Genomic DNA, 15,971 nt, shown 5'->3' with positions numbered 1-15,971 from the left:
CACAAAAAAAAAAAATTAAAAAAGATATAAAAAAAATAAAAAATTTGATTTTGTATTTAAATATTTAAACTTTTTTTATTTATTTTTAAGTATTATTATTTTTTTTTATTTTATAAAATTATTTTTTAAAAATTATAACAACAAAATTTATTTAATAATTTTTTTTTAATTCTATTTATATATTATTTTGTTTTTAATTTAAAATTTTTAAACGTAAAACCAATTCGATGACTGGCAAATAACAGCAACATTTTTGTAAAAAAAAATTCTGTAGCAAAAAAAATATTATTTTAAAAAGGTGGCAACGCTTTTTAGAGTTTTTTCCGTGAAAAGTTGCACTTTAACTTCCATTTAAAAAAATTTCATAACTTTTATCATAATGAATTTTAAAAATTTAAACAGCTGGCAACTCCTCGTAATTATTGTTGCAAAATTTATGTGTGTGTGCATATATTTTAATTCCAACTTAAATCCCATACTTTTATTAAATTTTTGTTTTTTTATATTTATTTTTCCAATTTTTTTCAAATATCTTTTTAATCAGGTGGCAAACCTTCTCAAAATATTTCTAGACCACATTAATTTTAAACAGTTTTACTTTGAAGCATATTTTATTACAATTCATATACATATTTGATAAATTTAATTAAATACAAAATATAGACAAGTGGCAACAACTCAAAACTATAGTTGCAACAGTATTATAACTTTTAATTTACATACTATCAAAGCCTTGCATGCACTTTCATCACATTTGCTTAAATAACTTTTTTATTCAGGTGGCAACTCTTCTAAAAAAATTGTGGACAATATCCGCTTTTAAACATTTTTACTTTGTTGTATATTTGAGGAAATTTTATTCTGTTAAATGTAATAAAATGAAAAATATAAACAGGTGGTAACGCATCACAATAAGAGTAGCAATGGTGTTATACCCTTTCATTTTCATTTCAAAGCTTTTCAAGCATTCTCATCACATTCGTTTAAGTAGCTTTTTTATACAGGTAGCAGGCAACCTTTCTCTAAAAGTTTTTCGACGATAATAATTTTTAAACATTTTTACTTTTTTGTGCTTTTTACGATATTTCATCTATTTGATAAATTTAATTAAATAAAAAAAAGTTACAGTTAATACATCACCATTTTTTATAATATTATACATATATTTCTAGTAATAATTTACTTACAACATAAACACATTTCATGTAATTTCTATATTAATCTTTTCTACCTAGGTGGCAACCCTTTATCACAATAATTTTGAAATATTTTTTAACTTCATTTCCATTTTATATTTATAATTCATAAATTTTGTCAAATTAATTTAGAAAAAATTAAACAGGTGGCAACACTGCCCAAAAATCTAAACTATAAACATTAACTGCCTTTCTTACTATATTTTTTACTTCAAAATTTCAAAACAGTGACAACAATTTCTAGTTTCATGTCAAGGCCTTCCAAGTATTGTACCAAAAACCCAAAAAAACAAGTTGTTCAATCCGGTAATCCTTCAAGTTCGATACGCTTCTGTTACGCTACTCAATTATGTTACAGTCAACTGGGTATATAATATTGCTCAAGAAGTTATACTTCAAAATATTTCTCTCTCCTCTTAAAACCAATAGAGCTTGCACATATACGGTAACACATATCTTAAATGCGAAAGTCAAATTTTAACCATTCAATCCATTCAAATAACTGCAATAGTGAATCGCTTCAACTTCTTTTAAGCATCAGATATGCCAGCAATTACAGACATGACATGCAAAAGTCGTGAAAAGAATTACTTGAAAAGCATTTAAAGAGTATATAAAAAGCAAATTCGCAGCAAATTCAGGAAATAAAACATTTCTCGAATACGTGAAAAACTATACAAAAGAAATAGCGCACTTAAATGCGACTGAGTGCTTTTGTAGCTGCAAAGAGTTGCAGGAATGCGTGCTACGCTGTTGATTTCGGTAGTAAAATGCAACAAGGTTGCACAAGACAAGAGTTTGCAAAAGTAGGAGGCGGATATAAAGTAGTATCTACAAACTGGGAAGGAACATGTTTTTATTCTAGAAGAATATCAATGAAACAAAGATAAACAAGTAAGGAAGGGCTAAGTTCGGGTGTCACCGAACATTTTATACTCTCGCATGGTAAAGTGATAATCGAGATTTCATTATCCGTCATTTACATATTTTTCAAATACCGTATTTGTGTAAAGTTTTATTCCGCTATCATCATTGGTTCCTAATGTTTATACTCGTATTATACAGAAAAGGCATCAGATGGAATTCAAAATAGCTTTAATTGGAAGAAGGCGTGGTTGTGAAGATTTCATCCATATTTCGTACATGTCATCAGGGTGTTAAGAAAATATTATATACCATTGAAATCGGTCTAGTAGCTTCTGAGATATGCTTCTTGGTCCATAAGTGGGCGGCGCCACGCCCATTTTCAATTTTTAAAAAAAGCCTGGGGGCAGCTTCCTTCTGCCACTTCTTCCGTAAAATTTAGTGTTTCTGACGTTTTTTGTTAGTCGGTTAACGCACTTTTAGTGATTTTGAACATAACCTTTGTATGGGAGGTGGGCGTGGTTATTATCCGATTTCTTCCATTTTTGAACTGTATATGGAAATACCTGAAGAAAACGACTCTGTAGAGTTTGGTTGACATAGCTATAATAGTTTCCGAGATATGTACAAAAAACTTAGTAGGGGGCGGGGCCACGCCCACTTTCCAAAAAAATTACTTCCAAATATGTCCCTCCCTAATGCGATCCTTTGTGCCAAATTTCACTTTAATATCTTTATTTATGGCTTAGTTATGACGTTATAGGTTTTCGGTTTCCGCCATTTTGTGGGCGTGGCAGTGGGCCGATTTTGCCCATCTTCGAACTTAACCTTCTTATGGAGCCAAGGAATACGTGTACCAAGTTTCATCATGATATCTCAATTTTTACTCAAGTTACAGCTTGCACGGACGGACGGACAGACGGACGGACGGACGGACAGACGGACGGACAGACAGACATCCGGATTTCGACCTGATCACTTTGGTATATATAACCCTATATCTGACTCTTTTAGTTTTAGGACTTACAAACAACCGTTATGTGAACAAAACTATAATACTCTCGTTAGCAACATTGTTGCGAGAGTATAAAAATGCTCATACTAAGAACAATGATAGCATTTTGGTTGTTTGTGGTAATCACGCCAAAATTCTGTCATTATTGGCGTCATTCTTAGCTTCGCAGAAAACATTTTAAAATTGAAGAGTTATGTCTTAACTAACATGTTATTATGTGCAGTTGTCTTTACGTCATACTAAATGACATTGATAACATGACTGTCGTTTCATTTGTAAATAAATTCATAGTAACTTTAATCGGTTCAAATTGGTAACCTTGCATAACAATACAAATCTGCTTTTGCCGATAGATTTTCTATGAAATATTTCTCAATCTAAATTGACAACTTGTAACCATCAAAATTCTGGTACTGTCAGTTAAATGTCATTAAGTTTGACAGAGTGAAAACCGCGCATTAGCCTGTAAGTCAATGTCTCCAAGGTAATATAGCCTTCGAATAGACATAAGTTTGTAGTATAATATCTCGACTATCTGCTATTTTCTTAATTCTGCATCATTTTCATTACATCGAATGTAATGACAGTCATGGTCGTATCAAAGAAAACAATTAACATGTCATTTTTATAGCAGTATATGTCACTATATATCGAGTCAAATTGGTAACCTAGTAAACAATAACAGTTGCCTGTCAATATAATTTTCTGTGAATGCAATATTGCCATAACTCTAATTAAAAGTTTATGACGAACGGATCGGCAAAACTTCCTATTAGCTGTATCCTCCGCGCGGGTGCCGACTGGGCAATGGGTGTCGCTGTTTCCAATATCATGATTTCAAGTTGGTTCCTGTCAGAGTCATTATATTGCTGGCAGGCGGCTTCTGGCGAAGGTTGACGTATATTCCCAATCATGCCCTTTTAATGTCATACTTTACATATATGCATCCTCAGAAGTAGGTGAATGTATAATACAATTGCCATTGCTAATGAGGTACCTGGCGGTAGGTATAAACGCTATGAGGAGATATCAGCGAATCACAAAACTATACATGGAAGTCAACAAAGGAACGAAAAGAACTGGAAAATCAGGTCAAACGTTGGTGGGACACGACGTTGCTAACACGGCCTATGAGATATGTCTCCATCTCCACTTGCTTACTACAACAGGTTACAGTGGTTTATGTACTACTGCCAAATCAGCTCTATAGCGCACGGGTGGCACAGTCCATTAAAACTCGGAACGAGATAGCGCTGTAAGAAAAAAACGCAGAAAAAGAAGATGAGGTGCCGGAGTTCCAACTCTGGCAACATTTGAAGGCCGGAAAAGACAAGCAAGGAGAATTTGAAGGCAAAAGCGAAGTACAGGCGGCGGTCGGAATATGCAACTGTCTCGAAGTTAAGTCCGGCCTGAAGGAAGAAGAGTTGAAACGGCTGGCTTGGACCAGAGAGGAGGTGAGGAATGGCGGGCACACTTCGCTACTCATAACTAGTGTAATGCCTCGAAGCCTTCGTTTGCTAATCGCTTTGAGAAGCATATCGCTGGAAAGAGGTAGCGTTCGACGGAGAGCAAACCGAAGGAGCCCTTGAAAAAGAGGAAGAGCAGGGATAAAACTCAATAAAAAATGTTCTAAAGAGATTACAGTGAAAAATTTAGGACAACAAAAGTTTTGACTAGCGAATATTTAAAGTTCCCACAATGTGAATATTCCTAGTTTTTCTTATGCTTTTGGGTATTATTCTTATTACGAAAGGTTTGAACGCATCGATATGCCACATAAATGTTTATTCGCCACACCAATATCTGTATATGGTTATTGGAAATACTACCAACTGACCGAATTTGACTCGGACTAACAAAATAACTATATTTTCATTTTTACTTCGACTAGGTATGCCTTCAGCGAATTTTGGTTTTTCTGTTTCGAGACATTTTTAGAGCGCCATTCGCTAGATTATTGGATTGTTCCGAAGACGTATTCATGAACTGACGTTTCTTCACCAGTAATTGTGTATAATGAAGTGCTACGTTGCCAAGCATCTCTTTTACGACCTCTGCATAATGTCGTTTGATTAATTGTCGTTAAAGATTCACATATTTTCACACGATTTTAGTTGTTGTAACTTTCATTTACCTACTTCATATCCAAAACTTTAACCAACATATGTTGAGACGATCCTTAAGAAGTGTTGAGATCTTCTTATATCTCTCTGCTGTGAACACGATGAATTCCTTGTAAGGTTTTCGTAATTTTTTCGATGTTACCGTCATAAATAGAGATTAATTAAACACTCTCATGAGATAAGTTTTCGATGACTTCACGAACATCGCTGAATAATTTGCGCTAATAAAATAATTCTGATAAATCTGATAAAGTAGACTTCCCAAAATAATTTTTCAACATGATGATTCCATTGGAAGTACAAATTGTCAATCATACTCAAATTAATTTTGATATTAAAATCATCTGTCAAACTTTCCGCGCCGTGTGTCAACAGCTACCCAACACACGCTAATTGTCATATGGAAAACCAACTTCACACGAGCAGAAAAAAGATTTTACCAACTGAGCAAAACCTTTTTAATTGATTTTAAATTATCGTTAATGTTGTTGGAAAAGTTATGTTAGATGTCAGAATAGAGAATGTGCTTCTTTTAACATATCCTTGGTATCTGAAGCAGTTTTCAATTGTTGCTGCTTTTTAAAGCCATAAATGATTTACTAAAACGTAAAGTCTGAAGTATGAAGTATAGGATGCCGCAAAGTTTTTTTTATTTTTTTAACAAAAACTCGAGAGAAAGTCATCTGTTGTGCCGTAGTCCTGACAAATTTCTCGTATACCTGTGAATATAAGTAAAGAAAAACGTCTACATGCTTTTCTTAGTATTTTTAATTTACTTTAATTGTAATTTTTCCAAATAACCATTTATTTTGTACAATAACGTTTCACAGATTTAATATATGCTCTCGTGTATTTATATCTGCTCAAACAAATAAGCAAATAAGCACGTCTCTAAGGATATCTGGTCTTATTTGAATTCCTTGCAGACTCATATTATTGTGCTCTCACATAAATTGCACGTCTCAATGAACATTGCAAGGATTGAATTCCAGGTTGTATGCATATGCATGTGTAATTGTGAGGCATTTCAAGCCTCATTAACTGTTGCATATGCAACAATTATACACATAAGCAAGCAACTTAAGAAGAGGCCCCGTAGGTGTTTAGTTTTTAATTTTTTAAATACTCACTGACTTTGTATACATACCTACATACAATAATATATATTCAGCTTTGAGGCAAAGCTTTGGCTTTCGTAGATAACTTTCCACTTGATTTCAATCGATTTTCCATTTCCTTACGTCGCAAAACAATTATCTTAAGTGCACTTATGGCTTCTTAAGATTGAAATGCGAGCTCCTTCATTAGACTGTACAGTGTACACATATTATAATTCTCAGTCTTGGGTTGGCAAAGCAGCACTGGGAGACCGAAACAATATTCATAGATATCTCAAAAGCTTCATAAATATTCCATATTGGAATTGGGGAAGAGCTTTTGAGTTTTAATGAATGAAAATTGAATATTTTTCGAACTAGTTTTCAAAAATCTGTCATTTAATAGTAGTTACTAAGCTAAATATCATATTTTAGCTTCACAAAAGACGCATGCAGGCATCGAATGAACCTAACCTTTAGCTCCTGATAGTCAGGTTTCCCTTTGTGTCAACTTACAGAGAATTGCAATTTTTTGAAAAATGTTTACAGAAGCACAGTTCTTCAGTTATCTGATATTCAGAGAGTCATTAAAGAAGTGACCATTCATTCAGATAACGGAGCAGCGATACTATCCTTGAACTCATTTACAGTGCGTTCAGAGTTGGTCGAGGAGTGCCTAACCTCGCTATCAATAGCATCGAGTGTCTTTGTGATAAGACTGGTATGGGTGCCAGGCCATAGCGGAATCGCAGGAAATTGCAAAGCTGATGAGCTAGCAAAGAAAGACACCCTAGAACCGTTATTGGTAGAATGGGTGCGGGTCAGTACTCCCGTATACTCTTGTGTTCTACTACTGGATAGCTGGGCTTCGCGGAAGCTTGGTCGCAAAAGCCTTTTGGCCCAAGATTGATCGCAAGAGATCTAGTGATCTCTTTGCCTTCAGTACTGCTAGCCTCTTCTGAGTTGTGAGACCTTTAGCAGGCCATTGCCCTATTGGCGTCCATGCTGTAAGGTTGGGAGTCTTATCAGACGCCATTTACAGAAACTTTTTGGATGAAGATGAGGTGGAAACAACTAACCACTGCCTTCTTGACTTTCCCGCGTTTGTGAGGTCAAGGTTTAAACACTTAGGAGCGTATACCTTCAAACATCCCACCGAACTGTCGGGAGTTGAAAGTCTGAACACAGGAGTTCTTATTTTCTATGGCTTCAAAAAAGACTACAAATACCAGTCCACGTGCGATCACGGATCAGCCATCTAACCTAACCTAACCTACAGCACTGAAAAGTTTGTCGGAAGTGACTCAAAATTTTTTGAAGTTATTATTTGCCATCGACAAACGAGTCAGCCAAAGCCAGTAAAAGCTTGGAGAAATCTTAGATGACAATAACGTGTACCGAACAGTCGTAGAAACGTTTTGACTAATGCTACCGTGCTAACAATCCTTGGCATAGTCCGGATCAGGGTTCTTTCCGATTACATAGAACCGACGTAACATTTTGACAATCTTTAAATGGGTTTGATACAGAATCCTATCCGATTATGTAGACCCGACAGTCGGTGGAACAACTATATCGACACTACTTGGAGTGAAAGACTAAAAAGCAAAACTAAATTTTAACTGAAAGACCTCAGCAATACAACATTTATTTTCTTTATGAATTATATATCATTAATTGTCAAGACGACATCCACCTCTGGCACTTTTACTACAATTATCATTGTTCACCTTTCGGTTCATTCCCTTAAGTAATTTAATAAAATATCAAAACATTGTTTTTCCGATTCATGCCACAAAATATTAAGCGTGAATTAAATGAATGAAATTTTTAAAATAAAAGAAGAAGCCGAAAAAAACAGCGATCTACTCTAGAGATTGCCTGCATGGCAAACAGAAGGTGAAACTTCCAAAGTTCACACAAACAGTCTGCCAACAATAGTAAGAGTATGTGTAGGACTGAGACTGACTGTAAGTTTTCGGTGCAATTTAATTATCGCCGACGTTGAAACTCGCAACGGCACTGAAGACAAATGGCACACGGCTTACGCCCAGGCGAGCAAAGTGCCGTCGCGAAGGCGTCGAAATTGCAGAAAAGTTAGTAATTTAAAGTAGTTCGCACATGAGTTTGTATTTGTAATCCAGGCAGCATTGTGTCTAGCTGCAATTTTTAAGTAGCTTTGGCTGTTGACTTCACACTTTTGTTATTGTAATGCATGGCAAGGAGGCTGCAACATTCGTTACAAGCATTTTTAAGTTCATATGTGTGTGTTTGCTACAATTGTTGTTGTTTGATTTGTTGATATAGGCAATCAGCTTGAGGTAGGAATTTCAATTCAATATTGGGAACATAAGCTACAGTGTGTTTAAGGTGGCAAAAAATAAAAAATATAGAGAGATTAAGAAAAGTACGCAATTATAGTTTAAGTAATGTTCTGGACTAGATCTTCGCGCCAAGGATTGCGGATAGCTGCATCGGACTTGGACAGTTGTGAAAGTTGGTCGTTTGTGATACCCAAATACTCACAAAAATGAATACCAGATCCTGATAGGTCAATGAAGCTTTTATAACTTGCCATGAATTTGTTAAGGCAGATAGTACCAATTGCTGACACTTCGCTATTTTCGCCAAAGCTGTGTTTAACGAAATATTTCAATTTCAGTTTGGCAAAAGCTGTGTAGTAGAGTGGAAAGTGCCTAGATGATTTCACCTTGCTGCTTCATTTTGTATCACAAAAGGCGTTCGACAAAATTATTTGTCATACTGCATATGACCCTCTTGGCCATAGTCTAGTAGGACACCTACAGTTTCTTCGAGATGGACTTTGCTAAGAGGAAGTCATTTAAGGAACCTCTTACGATTCGCTCTGAGTCAATGGGCTGAATAAGTTCTGCTGTTAGCCAACGTTCTTCAAGCTCCTAGGAAACCCGTATCTCCTGCGCTGGAGCGGAAAAGGTCAACAGACTATAGTTTCCGATTGGAAGAAGTTGGTTGAGAGAGAGAAGAGCTCATTGGCTTTGTGCTTCTGGCAATTGCACTGTGGTCGGAAACCTAAACAAGTCTAACACGATTCTATATTTTAGATGCTATTGTTAATGAGGTGATATACATCCTTCAGCAGGTTTCAGCGCGCAGTCAGCAAGCTCAAAGCCAGTATAGTCTCACTGAAGGAAGCTGCGCTTCGGATCAGTACGTCTACTGCAGCAACTTCCGCTGGAAAGACACTAGAAAGTTGATGGATAGCAATTTTGATTTACAAAATCTCAGTCGTGGCGTTTCTTGGCACGATAGCGAAGTACTACACACCTGCATATACCTGTTTACAATTGTTTTATTCCTTGGTAGGCACTCACAAAGTAAGGAATTCAATTCATTATTGATTTCAGTTTCTCGGATATACCTTTAAACTCGCAGAAGTTTTCACTTGTTGCGTATAATCACAGCTCACATAGAAAAGCTCACTCATTCATATAGCAGGGACACAAGTGTCATTATGATGATTAATTTGCAATAGAAGAAGATCCTTGCGCCACCTTTCTATCTTTATTGGTAAAGCTAAAATAGCCGTTTCGATAAGATCTCTCATTAGCGCCTTGAATAGTTAGCACAAGTGCTATTTTGGACTGTGATGGCAATTTGAAAAATAAAATCCTCTCTCGCCGATCATAGACCAAACTCTACAAGTACCGTCCTGCTATATGGTGCGTAGGCCTTAGGAGTTTTCGAGCGAAAAGTTTTGGGGAAGGTTTATGGCAACGGTAAGCACCGCAGTCGATGAAATGACGAGCTGTAAGAGATATACGGCGATATTGACATAGTACAGCGCATTAAGAGACGGCGGCTGCGCTGGCTAGGTCATGTCGTCCGTATGAATGAAAACACTCCAGCTCTGAAAGTATTCGACGCAGTACCCGCCGAGGGAAGCAGAGGAAGAGGAGAAGAAGAAACGACTGGCGCACTATTTTTAACCCTGTTTTCTGCGCTAGTAAAGAGGAAGAAGAAGGGCAGTGCCAAGAAAGTATCGGAAATTTATAAATAAACGAAAGTTTTTCAATCATCATTCAAATTTATTTTATCGCCTTCAAAGTAACATTCATTTAAAGCGATGCTCATGTGCCAACGTTTCTTCCAATCGTCAAAACAGTTTTTATAGGCACTTTCCGGGATGGCCTTCAGGTCATGCGTCGAATTTGTTTTGATGTTTTCAATTGAGCCGAAGCGTGTAGCGCAAGTATTTCAGTGTGGAGAAAGGTAAAAGTCACAGAGGGCCATATCCGGGTAAATACGGTGCTTGCTCAATGATATTTGTTGAGTGTTTGGCCAAAATTTAACACAAATACGATGATTGTAATTTTAAAATTCGACAAATACTACTGAGGTCGACTGACATAAACAGCTGCTGTAAGCACACTGGTTGACAGATCGCGCTAATTTTTGGCATCATAATTAAGGACAGTTGTACAAACCTAGGAAAAAAATTTACCTGTCATCCATATAAGCGGGAGATGAGAGGGGGGAATGAAGAATTCCCGATACTTTCTTAACAGGGTGTGTTAGATCACAACTGGGATTTTTGGGACCAAATAAGAGTTAGTTAGAAAACTTATAATATAAAAGTAGAATTTTCGGTGGCCTGAAAAATCATAGCTTGAATTTGAAGACTAAAAACGGAACTTTTCGAACAATAGAAGACGTTCCCCTTTTGATTAAAACAAATAACTAAAGTCGATTTCTGATTGAAATCTGAATTCTTATTTATAAGCCCTCAACATATTTACTACTCACTTGCTTCATTTAAAGATAAATATCCCGAAAGTAAATAAATTCGAAAAAATGGATATAGATTCTTCTTAAATTTTTCAAGTTCTCTTCATGTTTTGCGCAGCCAAGTTTGTGTAAGTTTGGTTCTTATCTAACAAACACAAAATGTTTCATTAGACGTTTTTAACAAAGCAATTTTTTCTTTCTTTGCAGGTAAGCTTTAAGGAGAATATTTCTCTTGGACAACCAGCTAGTATTCAAATATTAATCCTCAAGTACTAAAATTCATATTGCATAAGTAAGTACATTTAATCATTTTAATATGGTTGCTACTGATTTCCCACTCCACTTCCACGACAATCGGGTATATTATAACCGAAACGGATACAAATTGTTATCCGGTCAATGATCATCAACTCGAAAGCAGTTCTCCAGTTTACTCTGCGATATTTTCTGCCACTACAACAACAACAAGCCTAAGGTATACAAAGGACTTTTCTAAATTTTAACGATTCAAGTCTTCTACTTCCGTAACTTCTGTAACGTGTCTCATTACTAATTTTCACAATAGAGAGCATGGCATGACTACTCAATAATGACTAATATTTATGACTCGAAGTATCTAGGTCCGTCCGTCTGTCCGTCCGTCCGCCCGTGCAAGCTGTAACTTGAGTAAAAATTGAGATATCAGGATGAAACTTGGTACACGTATTCCTTGGCTCCATAAGAAGGTTAAGTTCGAAGATGGGCAAAATCGGCCCACTGCCACGCCCACAAAATGGCGGAAACCGAAAACCTATAAAGTGTCATAACTAAGCCATAAACAAAGATATTAAAGCGAAATTTGAAACAAAGGATCGCATTAGGGAGGGGCATGTTTGGACGCAATTTTTTTGGAAAAGTGGGCGTGGCCCCGCCCCCTACTAAGTTTTTTGTACATATCTCGGAAACTACTATAGCTATGTCAACCAAACTCCACAGAGTCGTTTTCTTCAGGCATTTCCATATACAGTTTGAAAATGGAAGAAATCGGATAATAACCACGCCCACCTCCCATACAAACGTTATGTTGAAAATCACTAAACGTGCGTTAACCGACTAACAAAAAACGTCAGAAACACTAAATTTTACGGAAGAAGTGGCAGAAGGAAGCTGCACCCAGGCTTTTTTTAGAAATTGAAAATGGGCGTGGCGTCGCCCACTTATGGACCAAAAACCATATCTCAGGAACTACTTTACCGATTTCAGTAAAGTTCGGTATATAATATTTTCTTAACACCCTGATGACATGTACGAAATATAGGTGAAATCGGTTCACAACCACGCCTTCTTCCAATATAACGCTTTTTTGAATTCCATCTGATGCCTTCTCTGTATAAATATATACATTAGGAACCAATGATATAGCGGAATAAAACTTTACACAAATACGGTATTTGAAAAATATGTAAATGCCGGATAATGAAATCTCGATTATCACTTTATCATGCGAGAGTATAAAATGTTCGGTGACACCCGAACTTAGCCCTTCCTTAATTGTTATGTTTAACAATAACCGTAAGAAAATAAATTGAACAGTGAAAATTATACTGTAGATCTTCGTTTATCTATTATGAATCCAAGAATTCTTTGTAAATATTGGGTAGTCGAAAAAGTCTTTTCGTATTTTAAATCAAACTTCACCTTTTTTTTATATTTATAATGAACTTTAATGAACCAAAAATGTACCAGTTTGGGCGACCACTTTTCGCTAGAATCAGCGTAAAACTTTTCTGGTTTCTCGGCGAAGAAAAGTAATTTTCACAAGCTTCTTTCAAGCCAAATTTACTCCATTAAAGGAGTTCTGCATTGACCGAAACAAATAATAGTCCGATGACGCAAGGTCACAGCTATATGGTAGATTGATCAAATTTTCCCAGCCAAGTTCTTCCAGTTTTTGCCGAGTCATCAAAGATATGTGTGGTCTAGCGTTGTCCTAATGGAAGACGAAGCCCTTTATGTTGATCAGTTCTTGCCGTTTTATTCGATTGCTTGCTTCAATCTTATCAGTTGTTGACAGTAAAATGTAGAATTATTTGTTTGGCCAGGCTGGAGCAGCTCATAGTAAATGATTCCTTTCCAATCCCACCAAACACTCGGCATAACCTTTCGAGTCAATCCTGGCTTTACGACCATTTGTTGAGCTTCACCACGCTTGGACCATGATCTTTATTAATTTCTATGCAATTTGCATATTACGCAGATTATTGTCGTATTTGATCCACTTTTCGTCTCCTGTTACCATTCGCTTCAAAAATGGCTCGATTTCATTTCGTTTCAGCAAAGAATCGCAGATGTTAATTCGGTCCATTAAATTTCTCACAGGCAATTCATGTGGTACCCAAACATCCAGTTTCTTTCTGTATCCAAGCCATTTTTAAATGGTTCAAAACCGTTTGATGAGGAATACTAAGTTCTTTAACCATGTCATGGCTGCTTTTGTGACGGTCTGATCAATCTTTTCTATAATTTCATCGAATTTTTCAACGATAGGTCGCCCAGAAAGAGGTGCATCCTTTGCATCGAAATTTCCAGAACGGAAGCGAGAGAACCATTGTTGTGCTACACGAGCTTGATACAGCATCGTCTCAGTCAATTTCACAAATTTATTAGTGGCTTGCATGGCATTCTTCCCTTTTTTATACAAAAATTTCAAAATATAGCGAATTTCTTCATTATTTTCACTAATTTTTGAACAGCTGTAACTTTTTTTTTCAACTCCCCGAATTTAATGTTTTTTGGTTAACTGAAGCATACAATCTCACCTTTCCACCACTTTATGGTATGACACAAAGTGATTGGTAGTACTGAAGATATACGACTGCAACGACATCTATTGACCAAATGCGAAAAGACTTTTTCGACTACCCAATATAAATACCGTTTAAAAACATATGATGTTCTCCCATATATTTTCAATTTTTTTTGATCACAAACAGTTTCAAAACTTTAACAATGTTTGATATCACTACAACTAGTTTAAAAAACTAACGAGCAGTTTGATTTGAATAACTTAAAAACAAATTGCATAGAAATTAATAATAATATTCATATTTTCCATATGGTAGAAATAAAGTTTTCCGGAAAATATAAAAAACTATTTTCAAGTTCTCTTGTTTAACTCTACCGTCATAAATAGTCAATAGATATATTAAAAATATAAAAAAAAACTTTAAGTACGTATTAAACTAGTCTCATTGCCCCTAACTATCTATAATTTAAAATTTTTTTGAATCTAATTGCACTCATCTAAAACACTGTGCACCACATTTTCCATCCATCTTCGTTCATTCATTTCACTAAGTGATCAAATCTCTAGTGGCGGTGAGATATTTTACAGCGAAACCAATAAAATCAAGCGCTGAGAGCCACAAAGTATTACCAATTCAATTCAATCAAGCGCCACTCAAGCAGCTACGCCCCAACAAATCGCATTCAGAAGGCTGGTTGCAAGACAAAATGCCCGACAAACAGACAACTCATGAGTCATTGCCGCTGAGGGCATAGAAGTGCCGAAAGATGTGGTTTGAAGTGTGGAGAGTTGAGAATGACAAAAACAAATGTTTGAAAAGACTAAATCGAGGAAATAAAAAATAAATAAAAGTAAGAGTTGGCTTGGACTGACTAATAATAGGCACAAACAAATAGGAAATGGAATTCGAAAAATAAATAATTTACAGTTTCGTGCAATCAGTGTAAAAGGTAAAAATAATTTAAAATTTTAAATTATGGAATCCATGTCGCGAGCTCTATCTATGGAAAATGTCTTTATTTTTTCCACTTTCCTAGTATATTAACTTGAAAACCTCTTACTTATATGATCAAATTACAGTTTCGAAACTGATTAGAACACAGGCATACAGAGATTCCGATGCAATGCTCTACCTAACATTATATCCACAGAGATATTGTTTAATTATAACATATATTAGTTTAAAGTTTGTTTTCAAAATACTGAACTAACCTTTTTCTAGAAGACTTCTCTAGTTCACTTGAATATTTCTTGAGATCGACTTAGAAACCAAAAGTCCAGCTATTCGGTAGTTCAAATTTAATCAATAAAGGTATCAGCGTATATGGTTATTGGCTTCCACTAAGCTCATATTACTATAAATTTCTGTAAAAAAATTGTGTCTTAGAAAGAATCTCATATTACTATCTCTGCATACCTTCAGAGCGATAAAGAGATAGCAAAACTATTTTTTGCTTAAATTAAACGGTCTTCTAATCGAACACACCCCAATTCAAGTAATGTAACTTCAACCAATAGAACTCAAACTCGAAGCAATGTGGAAGACGCTTTGTAAATGCTGAATTAAGCTGAAATTTTTTAAGGAGAAATATAGAGTAAGCTAGATTAGAGAATGATCTAAGGTTCTGAAAAATTCAAATCTAATTTCGGCCAAATTAAAAGTAATAACCAAGCTACCAGGAACTGATTGGATAAATCTAAAAAAGCACTGGGAAGCTCACTTGTCCTGGATTTCAAATTGAAGAACAGAAAAGCTGAATATACTTTTAAACCAAGAGAAAGATTATTCTATATTTCAAGACCGAAAAACAGAAACTTCAAAATCGATTTCCGACTTTTTGTGGCTCAGTTCTATTAACGCTAAAGAGATACCACTACCATTCATATAATTATAACGGGTTGTCTTCTGTTCTAATTCTGGGTGCGTGGGTCAATCACAAAACTTCGCTTCTTACTCTATACTGTGCGAAGTCACGACAGTTATACATCCCAAGTGCAAACAGATTTATATACACTTGGTCCCTTCATGGGATGTGTGAGTGGCCTTGTTCCGTTGACCAGCTATGAGTTTCGAATCAAAGATCTGTCATGCTTACGACATGGCCTAACCACCGTATTCGTTGG

General features: G+C 35.7%; 1 protein-coding gene and 1 long non-coding RNA gene across 5 annotated transcripts in view; both read left to right on the top strand.

Annotated features, from left to right (window-relative positions):
* The window catches only part of LOC126753932 (neuronal acetylcholine receptor subunit alpha-7), a 625,617-nt gene that overhangs the window by 316,258 nt on the left and 293,388 nt on the right, over positions 1 to 15,971 (top strand). The window lies entirely within an intron of this gene.
* LOC126753935 (uncharacterized) overlaps positions 1 to 15,971 on the top strand; it is a 169,626-nt gene that overhangs the window by 145,117 nt on the left and 8,538 nt on the right. The window lies entirely within an intron of this gene.

Source organism: Bactrocera neohumeralis, chromosome 3 (genome assembly GCF_024586455.1).
Source record: "Bactrocera neohumeralis isolate Rockhampton chromosome 3, APGP_CSIRO_Bneo_wtdbg2-racon-allhic-juicebox.fasta_v2, whole genome shotgun sequence".
NCBI classification, from domain to species: domain Eukaryota; kingdom Metazoa; phylum Arthropoda; class Insecta; order Diptera; family Tephritidae; genus Bactrocera; species Bactrocera neohumeralis.
Note: the sequence above shows the minus strand (reverse complement) of the source record. Positions and strands in the feature narration are given on the sequence as shown.